The sequence below is a fragment of the Cajanus cajan genome, chromosome 9 (genome assembly GCF_000230855.2).
Source record: "Cajanus cajan strain Asha chromosome 9, NIPB_CcT2T_4, whole genome shotgun sequence".
In the NCBI taxonomy this organism is placed as follows: Eukaryota; Viridiplantae; Streptophyta; class Magnoliopsida; order Fabales; family Fabaceae; genus Cajanus; species Cajanus cajan.
The window spans coordinates 20,242,914-20,261,113 of record NC_138525.1 but is presented as its reverse complement, the minus strand read 5'-3'; positions in this window follow the sequence as shown (position 1 = coordinate 20,261,113).

Genomic DNA, 18,200 nt, shown 5'->3' with positions numbered 1-18,200 from the left:
CCTAAAATGTTTATTTTATTACTTTTAAAAAATTATTCTATAAATTATAATTTTAAATAAAAAATGTCAATATATTCTAATATATATCATAATTTAAATAAGATTTTAATTAACCTTGTTATTGTTTTAAATTTAACTAAATGTAAATAAAATAACTTTGTATTATTTTATTTCTCATAAAATAAACTTTAATCAATCCTTATTTGTATAATAATAAATTAGTCATAAATTAGTGGTCCAAATCCAATTGAATTAATCAATCCTTCAAAAGACCGGAACTGAGAATAATAATAAAAAAAGAGTCAAAATTGGTAGTTTGGCATATGTATAAATATATTTTAATGTAACTAAATTAAAGAATAAATTTGAGATATGTATGTTAATAATAATTCATTTCTATCTTTAAATATTAACTAAAAGAAAAATATAATGAATATGTAATGACTCGACAAATTGTTATATTTATTATAGTCCAGTTACTATGTGGTGAAAAAAGACAAAAACTTGTCTATAATTATCATACAACAACTATATAGACAATCATATAAACTATAGATATACAAGGTAGAAAAATAAATTGTTAAAAATAAAATTTCTTACAAGTTATATATATATATATATATATATATCATGTACACATATACACTACAAGAAAAATGTAAATTTTTGACAAATAATTCGTCGAAAAATTTTGATAAAAAATTTCGTCAGTAATTTTCGATGGATTTTTCTACCAGAAATTATAAATTTTTCGACTGATTTGTATTCGTCAAAAATTTTCGACGGATTTTTCCATCGAAAAATTTATGTTTTAATGAAAAAAAAAATTCGTACGAAAAGTTATATTACTGATGAAATATTTCTAACAAGTTTATATTTTTCGAAAATATAAGAATTTATTTACAAAAATTGATAATCATATATTAAAAAAATCAATAAAATTTTATATTTATATATATATATATAAGAGGAGGGTTATAATAACACCGGTGTGACACCCTTACTACCCCAACACATATATTGTAATGATGAAGACTTACAAATAAATCTTTCAATTTCGGTAAAAGGGTTCACATGAGAAAATTTAAAATTGTTCTTTAATAACCACAATAATAAAAAAAATTTAGAAAATGAAACACAAGAGTTTACAAATTATTTTCAAAATAATATTTACAATTCCAAATTCATATAAAAATCTATGTCCTAAAAATCCTATACCCCCGATATCATAATATCAGAGCATACCCATAATTCAACGGCTGACATTCTAGATGCCACTCGTAGCCGGATCTTCCTCACCTAAAACATCCACAATTTGTGCGGTGAAAAAAGAAAACATCTATATGTAAAGCACATACAAACACACAACAATGTAATCTCATCATAACTCATTATATAATAAAATATTTACAATCATTTCTACATATCATAATTCTATCAGTCATGCATCAGCATCACATCACAATTTCACACTAATCCATCACAAATCTTGCAATTAACACTATGCCAAGGTCACGCCTGTAGCATCTCTTGTCCAAGGTCGTGCCACCCCTGACATAGCATGAGGAATCACTCATCCCATACCATGCCAAGGTCACGCCTGTAACATCTCTTGCCTGAGGTCGTGCCACCCCCGACATAAGTATTAATTGCATCATACATCCCACCCTATGCCAAGGTGACGCCTGTAGCATCTCTTGCCCAAGGTCGTGCCACCCCCGACATAAGCATGAGAAATCACACATCTTACACTATGTCAAGGTCACGCCTGTAACATCTCTTGTCCAAGGTCGTGCCACCCCTGGTCACTAGTGTGAGGAACCACAATCACATTCACCTTCACAACTCAATTCCACAACACATACACAAAATCCACACAAAATAGTGGTTCATATACGCCTTAAGCAATTCACCATGAATCATCAATTTTTATCATATAACATAACAATAATATTTATAAATTAATATAGAACCAGATTAAATCACCAATTTAATAGAATCTTAACCCAAATAATAAAACCCCTAATTTTTCCAAAATCTAACTTACAGACACTTTTCTACAATTTCGTTCTTTCTCCCAGATCGTCATTTTTCAAATTAAATATATATTCATGATCCTTAACACATACAGAATATAATAATATCAATAATTGTTCAAACAGAAATAATTATAAAATTATTAAAATTTCTACAGGAACTCTTCTCTACCCATTCCCTCATGTGACTCTACACATAAATTTCCTCCTTTCCCCCGTATCTGGATAAACAGTAGCTGAAACTAAGGATCTGGTTGATCTCCTCCGCTGGGTTCCCCTCGGTCTTCAGAGAGTACAGAGGAAGAAAAGAGAGTAAAGAAGAAAAAGAGTCAGAAATGAAAGGTGTGCTTTTTGGGAGTGGCAGAGAGCTCAATTTATAAGCATCAGGCTTCGCCGGAACGGCCCGTTCTGGACCCTTAAATCATGGGTAAAAAAATACATCCAGAACGACCCATTCTCAAACCAGAACGAACCGTTCTGGTGTGAATTTATTACTCATAACGACCATATTTTGGAAACGTCACGTTCCAAGCCCGTTCTCATCTAAGGTTATAGGCAGTTTTAATAGTCCGGAACGACCCGTTCTAGGCTACTAACTCATATTCATTTTGGTAATCTGGAACGGCCCGTTCCAAGCTACTAAATCACCCCTAATCATTTATAAAAATACCAAAATACCCTCAATAAAATAAAATAAAAATGAAATAAAAACTGGGGTGTTACAACCGGTATAATTTTTGCTAAGTATTACACCGGTTAATAACTTTATATTAAAAGATAATTTTGTAAATCCAACCGTTAAATTGAAAATTCTTTAATCTTAAATCATATATACAAAATTTTATATTAGAAAATAAAATAAGGATAAATACATTTTTTGAATTTTATATGTTTGATTTAAGATAAATAAATATATTAAATTAATTAATAATTTATATTTAAAGTGTTAAAATTTAATTTATAAGTATAGAATAAATAAATATTTATAATTTTATAAATTATATTATCCTTATAAATTATAAAATTAAATAATTTAAATTATAATTTTAAATAGAAATAAGTAGATTGTTAATTATAAAAGTAAGTATATATACATAAAGATTTATTAAATATATTATTATTATTATTATTCGTAATATAATTATTATATATTATTATATTTTTATAGTAATCTAACAGTTGGATTTAAAAATTTACATTTAATATAAAGTTATTGAACGGTGTGTAATACTTAGTAAAAGTTACATCAGTGTTAGTATAATAACTTCTCTCTCTCTCTATATATATATAAAGAGAGAAAGAGACAAAGAGATAGAGAAAATGAATGGAAGCTAAATAGTTAAATAGTTGTTTGATTATCTATAGTAATAGATAAAGGGAAATATACGTCATCTTGTAACTGATTTTTGTCTGCAAAATTATGGATAAATAAATAAATTTTAATTATTTTACTTTTAAAAATATTTAAAGACACAAAGTGTGTGTTTCCTCTTTCTCCTAGTATATATAATAGTACGTGATAACCTAATTTAATATATGAAGAGAGATCCTTTTACTTCAAGAGTAAGTTTTCCTAGACTTATTTCGTTCAATAACTCATGTTCAACATTAAATTTCAACGAACTAACTGTTCAATTTAAAATTCTTAATACATAGATCAAATCTGCAAATTTTTATAAAATTTGAAAATTATTTGATACTTCATTTCATTAATTCAAATTGACGGATAATCATAAAATTATTTTATACATTGATTCAAATTAATGAAACGAAGTATCAAATGATTTTCAAATTTTCTGACAATTTACATATTTGATCTAAAAATAAATAATTTAAATTATAATTTTAAATAGATATAAGTAGATTGTTAATTATAAAAGTAAGTATATATAGATAAAGATTAATTAAATATATTATTATTATTATTAATTTTTTTATTCGTAATATAATTATTATATATTATTATATTTTTTATAGCAATCTAACAGTTGAATTTACAAAATTCACATTTAAATATAAAGTTATTGAGTAGTGTGTAATACTTAATAAAAGTTACACCAGTGTTAGTATAACCCCCTCTCTCTCTATATATATATATAGGGAGAGAGAGAGAGACTGAGATAGAGAGAGAGGAGAAATCAAATAACTTACAAAATAATTCTTTGTAAAGTTATTCCGCTGAATAACTCATGGTGTTTGTTGAATTTTATCGATCAAATTGTTAAATTAAATGTTATTAAATTTTACTAATAATTAATATAAAAAATTAATTAACTTTGGAATAAATTATTTGCTAATTAACAATATAATTGAAATATTAATTATTTTAAATTATTTAACTAAAATTTTAATTATTGACAATTTACTATATGATCTTAATTAATATTTTTGTATAACTAATATATGATTTTAAATTTGATATGAAAATATTATAATATAGTTAGATAATATTTTAAATTATTATTTTATTAATGGTTGATAATTAAAAAATAAAACAAGGATAAATACATTTTTTGAATTTTATATGTTTGATTTAAGATAAATAAATATATTAAATTAATTAATAATTTATTTAAAATGTTAAAATTTAATTTATAAGTATGTAATAAATAAATATTTATAATTTTATAAATTATATTATCATTATAAACTATAAAATTAAATAATTTAAATTATAATTTTAAATAAAAATAAGTAGATTGTTAATTATAAAAGTAAGTACATATAAATAAAGAATAATTAAATATATTATTATTATTATTCGTAATATAAAATTATTATATATTATTATTATAATACAAATATGAGATTGTATAGTTGAAGATGACTTAAATGAATTAATTTGTACTAGTTATGCTGACAACATGCTTGACCTGGAGTATTATAGGGATGGGTGACTTTCTGAGAAGTTTCCCAGAAATTGCGCAAGTAAGGATAAAATACACTAAAAAGTGAAATATTGTGAAATAGAACCCTTGAGAGGCCAAATATGAGGGTTGTCACATTAATAAATTTATTAAAATTAAAGAAAAATTATGATTTCTGACGGAATTTTTCAACGAAATTTTCTGTAATTTTTTGTCAGAAATTTCTGTCAGAAATTTTCCGACAGATTTTTTTTCCGACGCCACTTTTTTCGATGGATTTAAATCTTTCAAAAATCCGTCGAAAAAAAAATCATCAAAAATTTACTTGTTTCTGTCGAAAATTAGCATTTTTCTTGTAATGATACGATCAACACCAATACATAGCTGTAAGCAAAATAATCCTATTTGTCGGTCAAACAATTATACAAGATCATGCTAGTATTGAGTAACCTCAACAAAATAAGTCATTATCAGTATGATTCACCACCAAAGCATCCAACAAATCTAAGTAATCCTGACCTTTTCCCTTAATAATGTATGATGCTAATAGTTCCCATTACAAGGAGAACACAAAGTAAGCTTGTGGTAAGAAATAACATAATAAGTATAGCAACAAGCATTTAGCAATTCAACATAGACAACTTAGGACAACCACAATTCACTCCTCAACCATGCAACACATACAACTTACATCTTAGAGCAACTTAGCCACTTTAACTTAACAACATATTCGGCATAAACAACAATGAACAACTAATGTGTTGTCACATATATACAACTATAAAGATCTCATGCATCAGAGGATAGAAGTTTAAATGGTTTGACTCTATCGAATCACAACGACTAGTATATAAAACAAAAAACAATAACTAATATAAAACTAGAAACAACGGCTAGCATCAACTAGATTGATTTCTCAAGTTTTTTCACTTAAATTAGGAAGTCTAATGCTACTATTAGGATAAAATAGTTTGGGTATGAATCTACTATAACATTAACTTACAACTCTAAGTCACTTATGAGATTAATCCATCGACTATCCTTCAAATACTATGCTTTTCCAATACTTGATTAAGGACTTAGTCCTTGACTTTCTATTTTACTCATTTAGTCATTTTATATACGTATGTCTCAACCTTACCCACATAAGAATACTAAATAAAACTTAAAGAAGACAACTTAAAATAACTACCCTTCAAAAGTCAGCATACTTACTAAAGGGTTTCAACTCGGGCTCTCTAAGCAGTGCAACATATATCCACATTATGATATATTTTGATTTCTAGAACAAATTTAACTTTCTTCTAATTTTTATGTATCTCAACAAAAACATGTATTAACACCACATGTCTATCAACTTAACAACTTAAATCAACCATAACATCATACGATTTTATAGCCTAAACATCTATCAACTTACAACTTAACAACATAAGCATCATCATATAGCGCATAAATTTAAAGCAACATGAATTATCATCATATCATCTTCATCATACAACTTAATCAACATTATCATCATAAACAACTTAAAATATCATTGTTAGGTCAAAAGACAAATGTTAGACTCCCTTGGTCTTAAGTTTTGCTATTAACAAACATAGAAATTTTTTATCAATAGTATAAAGTTTTCAAAATGACTATGTAACTCCCTTAGCCTCAATTAACTTAAGAGGGGGGGTGAATTAAGTTTACTAAATTTCCTCTTATAAAAACTTTTCCAATTACTTCTTTATCAATTTATTTCCTTAGACAAATTTGTATGTAAAGAATGAATGATGATGCAAACTACACAATTATAATTAACAATAAGAAATTAAAAGTATAGGGAAAGAAGAATTGCAAACTTGATTTTATACTGGTTTGGCCAATCCTGCCTACATCCAGTCCTCAAGTCTCCCACTTGAGATTTCCACTACTCTTGTAAACCTTACAAGAAAATGAATCCTCCAACACCTCGGAACTCCCTTTCCTTGTGTTGAGATTCAAACACCAACAAGGAGAAAAACTTTTTCTCCTTTACAGATCCAATGATCTATTAAGTATTACATGATGACTCTCTTGAAGAGTGGATATTACACTTTCATGATCTTTGATGAACTCTTTAGAGATTTTGCAAATGATTTTGGCCAAAAGTGATTTGTAAAGATTATTATCACAAATAGAGTTTGTCACTTTTCTCTGAAAAATTATAGGTATTTATAGACAATTATTTCTTGGGTTATGTCTTTTCATGAAGAGTTGTAACTCTCTATAATTTTTCAGAAAATAGGCTCTGGTAATCGATTACAATACTTGGTAATCGATTACAACGGTTTAAGTTCAAAATGTTTGAAACGTTGTATAATTCAAATTCGAATTTTGAAAATTTCTCTTCTGGTAATCGATTATAGTCACTGGTAATCGATTACCAGAGAGCATTTTAACATTTGAAAGGATTTCTTTCTCTGGTAATCGATTACAGCAAGTGGTAATCGATTACCAGAAACATGTCACTTGTTTTGGCTTATGAAAACTTAAGATATAAAGAGCTTCTATTTTCCAGTTAAAAATATTTTTGTTTAATCTTTTGAATACTCTTTTTGCTTTCTTTTCAAACAACTTATTCTTATATTCAAAAGTATTAAGTTTAGGTTTTCTTGAAATTCTTATTTTAATGGCCAAGTGAAATTTGCAAATTCTAAAAGTTCATTTTACATACTAAGCTAAGCAGTCAAGACTTATCTAGTTATTACTTGAGATCTTGCTTCTTGATCAGCTTGCTTTAACTTGACCTTTATTTTCTTCAATGCTTTGGCATTATCAAAACTTTGTGCATATTTTCTTCCACAGACTAAAATAAATTGTTCACTAATATGTAAATCATTAGTATGATGAATCGTGTATAAGACAATATGTTCACTAAAACGATTCTATTAAAGAATAAGATGAAGCATTGGTCATAAAAAGGGACATGCATTAAATCTTTATTATTTACGATATCTAAATAAGAAACTAACTACATCTGAATAATTCCTTAACATAGATCAAATTTAAAGACACCTCATCAGTTCCAACCGTTCTATAAAAGGAAAGAAACACGCTTTGTGTAAGAAAAAGACAAGTAGTCCTCTACAAATACAAAAAACTGCAATCAAAAGTTGTTTCATCATTACAACATCTTGACACATTCATGGTTCTACTTACTCGATATCAAAAGGTGATAAGGAGCTTCCTTAATCAGATAAGAAGTGACAACTTGGTAAAAGCACATAATGTAAGCATTTATTACACTAATGGACACTTCTCTCCTCAAGAAGTAATACATGAAGAAAAATGAAGCAAATCATGAGAGAGAAGCTCAAAAAGTTACAAAACCATCTTCACCAAAGCTATATAAAAGGAAGTTAAGCTCAGAAAGAAAAGAGATCTATAATTGTAAAAACTACATTCTTTATTTATGTAAAAAGTTTTTGTACTTAATTATTTGTATCAGGTCTTGATAGGAAGAAAAAACAATGTTGTAAATCTTAGTAACTTTCAGTTATTGGGTTTGAGTCTAAAGAGACTTGTCTGTAAAAGAATACTTGTTGTCTGAGCTTTGAGAGACTTGACTATAAAAGAATATTCAGTGTTAAATCCTAGAGAGGTTTTTTTTGTGAAAATAATACTTGGATAGATTGTTTGAAGAGACAATTAAAAGAATACTTATGATTGAGCTAAAAATGGCTTGGTATAAAATACTTGTATCTTTGACAATATAATGGAACTTGATCTAGTTGGATCAGAACAGGATATAGTCTCAATGATTGAGATGAACTAGTATAAATCCTTGAGTTCATTCTTTACTTCATCTACATTGCAAAAAGTGAGAGTTTTTGATCAATACTATTCAACCCCTTTATAGTGTTCCTCTTTTCTCCACAATCATTTTAATAACAGGTAATCCGTGCCCAATGTCATCCCTTGAGCACCTGACACTATTGAGGCAGGAGGTTTCCTATCTCGCCCACACTTGACACCAAACTTCTCATGCCTATTGTGGCAAAGGCAGAGAACCTCTCACTCTCACATGTCTGGCATGGCAACAACCCTCGCCTGACTCCAATCACTACCATAATTACTAAAGTCCATATTTTTCTATAATTTTGTCTCACAATTTTTTTTTAATGAATTTATAGATGTGCATCAACCATACTAGTAGTGTCATTGTAGAGGATTTGCATGTCGATTTCTTTGTTTCTCACTTTGATCTCTTCATCCTCAACTTGTTGCATTAAGTTTGGCAAGTGCAATAGTTTATAATGCTTTTCATCTTGATTTTTTTCTTCCATAGTTGGGAGATCAACAACATCTAAAGATTTTGTCTTTTGCTTTTTTGACCCTTTTTGCTGCTTTTATCCTTATTGGATGATTCAAGGTGATGTTAACTCGTAACTTAATAGCGTATCTAAATTAGAAAAGGATGAGTATACTCTAGAGTAGAATTTTCTTTTTCATCATCTTGATTTTTTTTTTTCCTAGTTGGGAGATCAACATCTAAAGATTTTGTCTTCATTATTTTTTTTTTCTAAAATAAACCAATTTATTCGAATTGAACTAATATGTTATTAATCAATTTGGTTTGATTCGGATTGCAAAGAAAAACTTACAAATTTAGTCAAAATGAAACCAAATAAATTAAACTAATGGATTTAAACTTTATTTTACTCTCAATATAATTAAATTGGTTATTTTTTTAAACAAAACAAAATTATTTCAATTATAAAGAGACACAAGACATATAATTACAAAGTATAAAAAAAAACAAAAACAAAAACAAACAAACATACAAATGGTACTCTTCAAACCCATAGAAAAACTAAAAGCAAATGAAAAAAAAAAAAAAAAAGAGTAACTCCTATCCTGTACCAATTACCAAACCTGCAATACTCCATCTTACAATGAATCTCAACCATTATAGCATTTTCCACCGCAACCGTTGAAAAAACACACACACACAAATGTCACCCAAATACAGACAGAAGTAAAACTGATACATTTCGACTCAGATTTGAATAAATTATGCTTTCACTTTATAGGCAAATTGACATAGTTTAGCAACATTTAAAATGCACCTATTCAACATTTACAGCTACTACATACCACTAATCATTCAGGAATCAAAAATAAACTTGGATATATGATTTTTGTGCCCTTAATAATCAAATCAGTATATGAACATCCTGATCTGTTTTAGACAATCATTCCTGTTAGATTATGAATTATCAAATAGTAAAAATTTCTTTGATTGGTAGAAAGAATGGAGAGGCAAAATTATATTGATAGGCTTAGTTGAAAGGAAAACTAGTTAAGAGGAATAGTTCGAATAAATTCGAGTAGAAATGACTTACTAGTTGCTTAAATACAAATGTTGAGTACATAGTCTATTTATAAACCTCAACACCACCATTCATGTTTTATATATGTAGAAGATTCTAGAGATATTTATTCTAGAGTTTTCTATCTATACATAATTGTCTACATAATTCTAGAATTTGTATCATCTAGTAGTTACTAACATACATCTATGTATTTTCTATGATGATCTAGCTTATTCTAGAAGTCTATATCACATTTTAACAATTTCACTATAGAGCCTAATTATTTAACCAAAAGAATACAATTTCTCAATTCTCTTCTAATAATCAAACAAGGTTATAGTTCCAAAATAAACAAGCACATAGCCATAACCTGATCTTGAATTCCAGTAATTTATGTAAGATGAATGGTTGGTTGATAAAGACATTTTAGTTAATTAGTTAATTACTTGATATTATAAAAATAATAACAAATTGTTTGACTTTTCCCGCACGTATTTTTCTTCTTCTTAAGCCACTTTATTAATGTTCTATCAAATATTAAATATGGCCATTATTACTTCACTTTGATAATATTAAATATTTTTTATTTTATATAATATATATGGAGAAGAGTTCCACTCATCTTAAGAATAAGTCTTATTATTTCACTTAATAACTCGTATTTTATATTAAATTTCAATGATTTAACTATTAAATTAAAAAAATTTAATGCATAGATTAATTAAGTTCACAAGTTTTTTTAAAATTTAAAAAATATTTAATATTTTTTTCATAATTCAAATTAACGGATAATCATAAAAACATGTTATATATCAATTTAAATCTATATAATAAAAAAATATATAGTTTCCAAATTTTTAAAAATCTACAAATTTGCTATATATATATATATATATATATATATATATTAAAAGTGTTTAATTTAATAATTATATTTTTAAAATATGAATTATTAAGTAAAGTAAGTTTATTAGGACGTCTTAAAATAAGTGAATTCTTCTTTATATATACATGCACACACACAAACACATATGCACATCTACACTCACACACCGATACAAATACATAAACCTTAATATAAATTATATATATATATATATATATTTTATACAATTTAACTATAAATGTTAAGATTGGTGAGGTCTTATTTCATATATCATCATATTTTAATGGGATGAAATTCAAATAAATGCCTATCAAATTTTTGAGGAAAAGAAAGAGAGATGTAAACATGTCCTAATTAATCTATATATACCGCAATTACTCTAATCAAAAGGAACCCATTGACTAGAATGAAGAAAGGATAAGTGTTAAACGCAACGGCATTCTGCTTTAGTCATAAATTAGTGGTGCAAATTCAATTGAATTAATCAATCCTTCTAAAGACCGGAAGTGAGAATAATAATATAAAAAAAAAGTCAAAATTGGTAGTTTGCACGTGCAAACTACCAATGTATCTAACAGCAAGTCTAAGTCTATTAAATCCTTATTTGTATAACTATATTGTCTGTACTTCACTTTATTATTTTTGTTTTTCAAAGGATTTAAGTCAAAAACAGATGTATCTATTTCAGTTATCATTAAAAACAGATGTATTTAATTATTCGGAATATATTGATATACTACGAAATACCTATTTTATGAGTAACATTGATTTTAGTACATTTATTTACGTAATTTAGTCTCTTATTTATTTTGCAAATCATTCCAGTAATTTTAAATTTAATAATTATTTTTTCTAAACCTACACCCTCTATCTCCCCTTTTTATTTTAATTTTAAAAATATGGAAGGATACAAAATGCCACTTATTCATGGTAAAATACAATTTTCTTTCTTTTAAATATTAAATATGGATTATTATGTATATTATGTGAAAACCTTTTTAGCTCCTTTTTTAACGAGTGAATTTCATGAAATTATTTTTAAAAAATTTATAAATTAAATTTTAATAATTTTAAAATAAATTATCAATAATTAAAAATAATCTTTTGATACAATAAAATTATTTATCATGATTTTAAAATATAATTTATATATTTAAAATATTTATTATATAAATTTAATATATATATATATATATATATATATATATATATATTCAAATAGTATGTATAATTTATTATAAATTTTAGTTATATATAATAAAATTTTGTTAAGAATTTAGTTGGAACTAGTGTTGTAACACTGGTAACTTAAAGGTTGTTTTATTAATTTTATGATTTTTGTTGTTTTGATGTTAATTATTGTTAAGAATTTTGGGTTAAGGGAATCTTTAATTAGAGTAAGTTGATCTTTGTGTAACTTAAAATCAGAGACAAGGAGAGTTGGTTCAAGAAGGCATAAAAGGATTTTCTAAAGTTCAAGACTCATAACTTAAGGTTTCAAGGATTTTAGAGAGAGAGAGGCTAGTGAGAGTTTCTTTAGGGGGCAACTTCTCCTTCTTTTTGTAGGTGAGTAAGATGTGGAAGCTTTGATTTTGAACTTGTGGACTAGAGAATCAAATCTTGTTGAGTTGGAGTTGTATAAATTTTCTTCTCCTCTTCCTCCTCTAGATTGGTTCTTTAAGAGATAAAGGAAGCTTGTGTTGATTTCGTGGATTGCATGTTGATAATGTGTTAATTGAATCCTTTGATGTTGGCTGTTATGAGGAATTGGGTTATGGTAAAAATGAATTGAAGTTGTTTTAGGGTTTTGTTTTCCTTCAAGTTACTCATGTGCTGAGATTGATGATTTTTCCAAAATTTGTGAATTCATGTTGTATTTGATATGGATTTGAGTTGTTTATGGTACGCATATGTTGTATGTTGGGATTTTATTGGATTTCAGGTGGATTCGTGAAAATTCATTCTACATAAGTGTAGAAACTGACATTGCACCAAGTGTGCCTTCATGATGTCGGACGTTGTTCCAACCAAAGGTCTTTGCATGTAGAATACATGATTGGTGACGACGCCAAGCTTGAAGAGAGAGACTCGTCTCAAATTAGGATGACATCAGGCGTAATTTGAATGACATTAGGCGTAAGTCAAGTAGAGGCCCTTTGCCTAATTAGGGTTGGGCTTGGGTTTTACCACATCAGGTGCAAAAGAATGGGAGACTTTCTACCACAACGACGCTAGGCACAAGTAGTTTAGCGTCGTACATGGGCGTGACAGGGGGCCTCCTACCTCAATGACATCAAGTGTCCTTATAGTGACATCGGGTAAGAGTTGTATGATGGAAATTGGTTGACTAATGTTATTTTATAGTTGATTGATGATGCATTGTATGGGTGATGATGTAAGATGATATATATGTATATATGTATATATATATATATATATATATATATATATATATATATATATATATATGTTGATACGTTGTAAGTTGAATATGTTGTAAATTTATGAGTTGTTTTAAGTTGTTAAGCTATTAGGCATGTAACTGAGATACATGTCCTATTTAAGATACATAAAAACTATAGGAGAGTAAGTGATGACTTCAAAAACTAAATATCCCATTGTGTGAATGTGAGATGTGGTGCTCTAAGAGCCCAATTATTGTAAAATCTCAAGTATCTGAGTTGAATGCTGAATGGTAAGTTATATGTTGTCTCCTCATGATTTTATATGGTATTCGTGTGTGGATAAGATCGAGGCACATGCAAATAAAACAACCAATTGAGTAAAGTATTGGATCAAAGACTTAGTCTCCAACCTAGTATTGAAGAGGCATAGTACTTGTGGGGTAGTAGGTGGCTTAGTGATACAAACTAATGTCGTGGTAGACTCATATCTAAATTGTTCTACCCTGACAATAATACTAAACTTCCTAGTTTAAGTGATGAACCTGAGAAATCAAATTGAGTTGTTAGCTGACCTGGTTGACATAAGTCATACGTTGTGATTCAATAAAGTCTAGCCACTTAAATTTTTCACCTTGTGTTTTAGGAAATCTCCATATTTGATATGTGACGATGCATCAAATGCAATAATATGTGTTGTTGTGTTGAATGTGCTTAAGTTGGTTAAGTTGTGCTGATATTGTTGTCATGTTGTGAGCTGTTATATTTTGGCATGATGGTGTTGTTTATTAGTTGATTATGTTGTAATGTTGAAAGGTGGTTAATTTGATTATATGTTGAATTCTTTTCGTAAGTTTATCCTATATTTTCCTTGTGATTGGAACTGCAATGATCATATTTGGTATGAGAGTAGGATATGATTAGTAGGTTAACTCATCTTGTTATGGATGATCATTCTGGGGATGACCAGTTCTCTTTTGTTGTCACTACCTTGATGCAATTGGATTGTATAGACACCGACCAACGTTTAGGCTTAATTTGCACTTAATCGTATATTTTGTATATAGTATGTATGTACAAGAAATTTTACATATGACTTTGTACATGATATTAGTTAATTGCATGATAAATCCTAAATATGATATATGTGTTTAATTTTTCCGCTATACAGTAGTTGAACTATAAAATTGTATAACTATTGGATGGACATAAGTGTTGACATAAAAGTTTTTTAAAAATGATAAGAACTATTTATTCTAATATGAAAATACAAGAGAAAAATAACAATCTACCAAAAAAAAGAGGAAAAAAAAACAAATGCTACATGATAACCGTGGGTATGTAATCAAGACATAGAAAACCAAATGATGTTTGTCCAATACCTATTAGGGGTTCTGAAAAGGAATACATCAAGTAAGTCTGGAATTCATTACTAGAATTTCTCTTATTACATGTAGCTTTTTTTGTGAATTTTTATGAAAAATTCGCAGGAAACGTTGTTCCTACAAGTTTTTTTGCGAAATTTTATCTTCAAGTAATACCTTCGTAGATAATATATTTTTGCGAATTTTAAAATTTGCAAGAAATTTTCCTACAAAATTTCTTGCGAAAAAAATTTACAAGAAATTTTCCTACAAAAAAAATTAAAGAAATTACTATAAAATCTATCAATAATTCTTCAACTTTAAAATGCTCACAATGAATTCATTCAAAGCATTTGTTTCCATGTCTCCAACATGTGATACATAATCTTTTAAATTCTAAGATTGTAGATTATAAGCCTAACACTCAACCATACAAATCAACTTGTAAGGTAAGTATTGCCCCAACTTATATACTCTTTAATTATTTTATATTCAATCAATGTGGGACATGAAGTTTTTTTGAAATATTAAACTTATAAATTTAATTATTTTTTTATTTTTCTTGTGGATTAAAATTTGCAGGAAAAGTTACTTGCAAAATTTTTCTACCATTTAGTAAACATTACTTGCGAATTTATTTTTGCAAGAAAATCTGCAAGAAACAAAATAAAATTCTTACAATATTTTCTGCAAATTTTTACCATGGAAAAAAATTTCTATGATCATTAAAATTGTAGCAAAATTTGTAAAAATTTCTTGTAAATTATTTTTCGTAAAAAAATTTGTAAGAAATATTTTTAAATTATCTTTCGCAAATAAATTCGTAAAAAATTTTGCGACATTATTATTGCAAGAAAACTCACAAAAAAACTTATGCGAATATTTTTTTATAGAAAAATTCGCAGAAAAATGATACTTTTCTAATAGTGATTAGATATAGGTGCATGTTTTATTCATACAAAAACAGGAAGATGAAAATGGAAATAGATACTTTATTCTCCACCCATTTTATGGTTACATGTTATTGCTTAAATTATTAATGATTTAATTATCTTTTTTTTATTTTAAATAGTGTGTAATTTTAGTCATTCAAATATACCTTTTTATTTTTAAAATTAAGCAAAAATATTTTTTTGTTTATTTATTTTTTACTTAAAACTTTTAAACCTCTATTTTTCTTTACTCAAAATTTTAATAAATTGAATCATTAATTAAATTATTTTAAACATTCTTCTTCTCGAAACTCATCAACTAAAACATTAATAACATTGTTGAAGAATTCAAAGTTATGTTGTTCTTTAGAAAGAAAAAAAAAATCGCTTATAACCTTGCAAGTTGTAACGTTGTTAGTATCATAACTTAGAATTCCTATCTTCAAATAAAAACTTCATTTCCTCATCTCAAAATTGAAGATCCCAATTTCTTCTTGCTACCATCTAACATGAGACTACCATGAGACTATTTCTTTAAGTTCTCTGATTAAAATTGATTAATAACTTCATCTTTATAACCAGGATATCAAATATCATTTTTCTTTAATTAATACATTGTTGTTTAATTAACATAGAAGTGTAAGCGTGATGACAGATATCAAAGTATAAATATTTAAGTATTTAAATTTAGATTAAATTATATTTTAAGTTTTTTATTTATTTTTAGAATCTAATTTAATCTCATCATTTTTAAAAAGTTTAATTTGGTCCTTTAATTTTCAAAAACTGTTTAATATTATCTTTTTGTTGAAATTGACACTAATAATGTTAATGAAATTATGTGAAATGACAACATTGAACATTTTTATAAAATTAGATGATCAAATTAAATTTTTTTAAAAAAATAATGAGATCAAATTAAATATTTTAAATGATTCAGTTTGATTATCTAATTTTCAAATGATGTTTAATGTTGTCTTTTCATTAAATTTTTTTAACATCATTAATGTCAATTTAAACAGAAAGATAATATTAAATATTTTTTAAAAAAATCAAAGAATTAAATTAAATCTTAAAAATAAATAGAAAGATAAAAAATTAATTTAAGCCATAAATTTACAAGAATGAACGATAAGTTGTTATCCTACAAACATGAGTATGACTGTATGAGATTAGTTACATTTAAAAAAAAACCCTATGAATTAAAAATGTTGCATCTGAAAGTTATCAGAGGTTTTTCAAAATTAGAAAGTTTTAAATGCTGCTTTTGAATGTGTAAGTCAAATTAGTTTTAAATGAAACTATGCAAATATGATGATATAAAAATTGTTTCAAACCTCAACACAAGTTTTATTTTAAGATAAGGAGGTTAAAATGTTTTAGGATTTCTACTTTTGAAAAACTATTTTTCTACATCATGCACACATTTTATTTTTGGATGTTTTAAGTAAGGTTGATGTATTTATCTATCATCAATCATATTTATGATTTATATATAAGTATATTTATTCAATTTATCCATTACAATAAAAATAAATAATAGATTAGATTTAATTTATCCATTTAATTTTATAGATAGTTAGTTATTTATCTACTATTTTTTCATAATTCATTAGATTACAATATAAGATGTTTATTGGATTGATATTTTAAAAGACTATTTTGACATATAAAAGAAAGTGTCTTGTGAATTTTAAAATATTATATAAGAATATAATAATTTATAAAGAAAAGAAAGAAAAATAAAATATTTCAAAAAATAAAAATTATATAATTTTAAAAATATTACTTTTATCAATGGATATATCTATGAAAAAATTGTTAATTAATTAGATAAATTTTTTACTTTAAATATATCGAATGAATTGAATTTTTTATAATTTTTTTAAAATTTAAATAAATAAATAAATTATTTTTATCTAATCTATCTTCACCTCTCTAAAAAAATCATTTGATTCATTTATTTGTGATTCATCCCGATTAATGTCACCATTTCAATTCCTTTGCATGTCATGCTTGCAATATTAGCACAGTACAAAGTCATAAAACCAATTTAAAATATCCATCTTAATGTTTTATTTTAAAGCCATCATGTTTGACAATTGACATACTATATTAGTGTTCAAAAAACAGGTATAAAAATACTGAAATAGAAAACTTTCCTTATATGATCAGTATTCATTCACATTTAGCTTAATTATTTTTAGCAAATAACTAAAATGGTCCTTACTTTGACAAATTTGCTAAAAATAAATTATTTCATAAAAAGCAAAAAAAGAAAACCCCTTACGAGACACCCTCACAAATATCAAGTTGGTTCGATACATTTTACATTGACCTGGTTAACTTATGTAACCTATTCCAAAGTAAT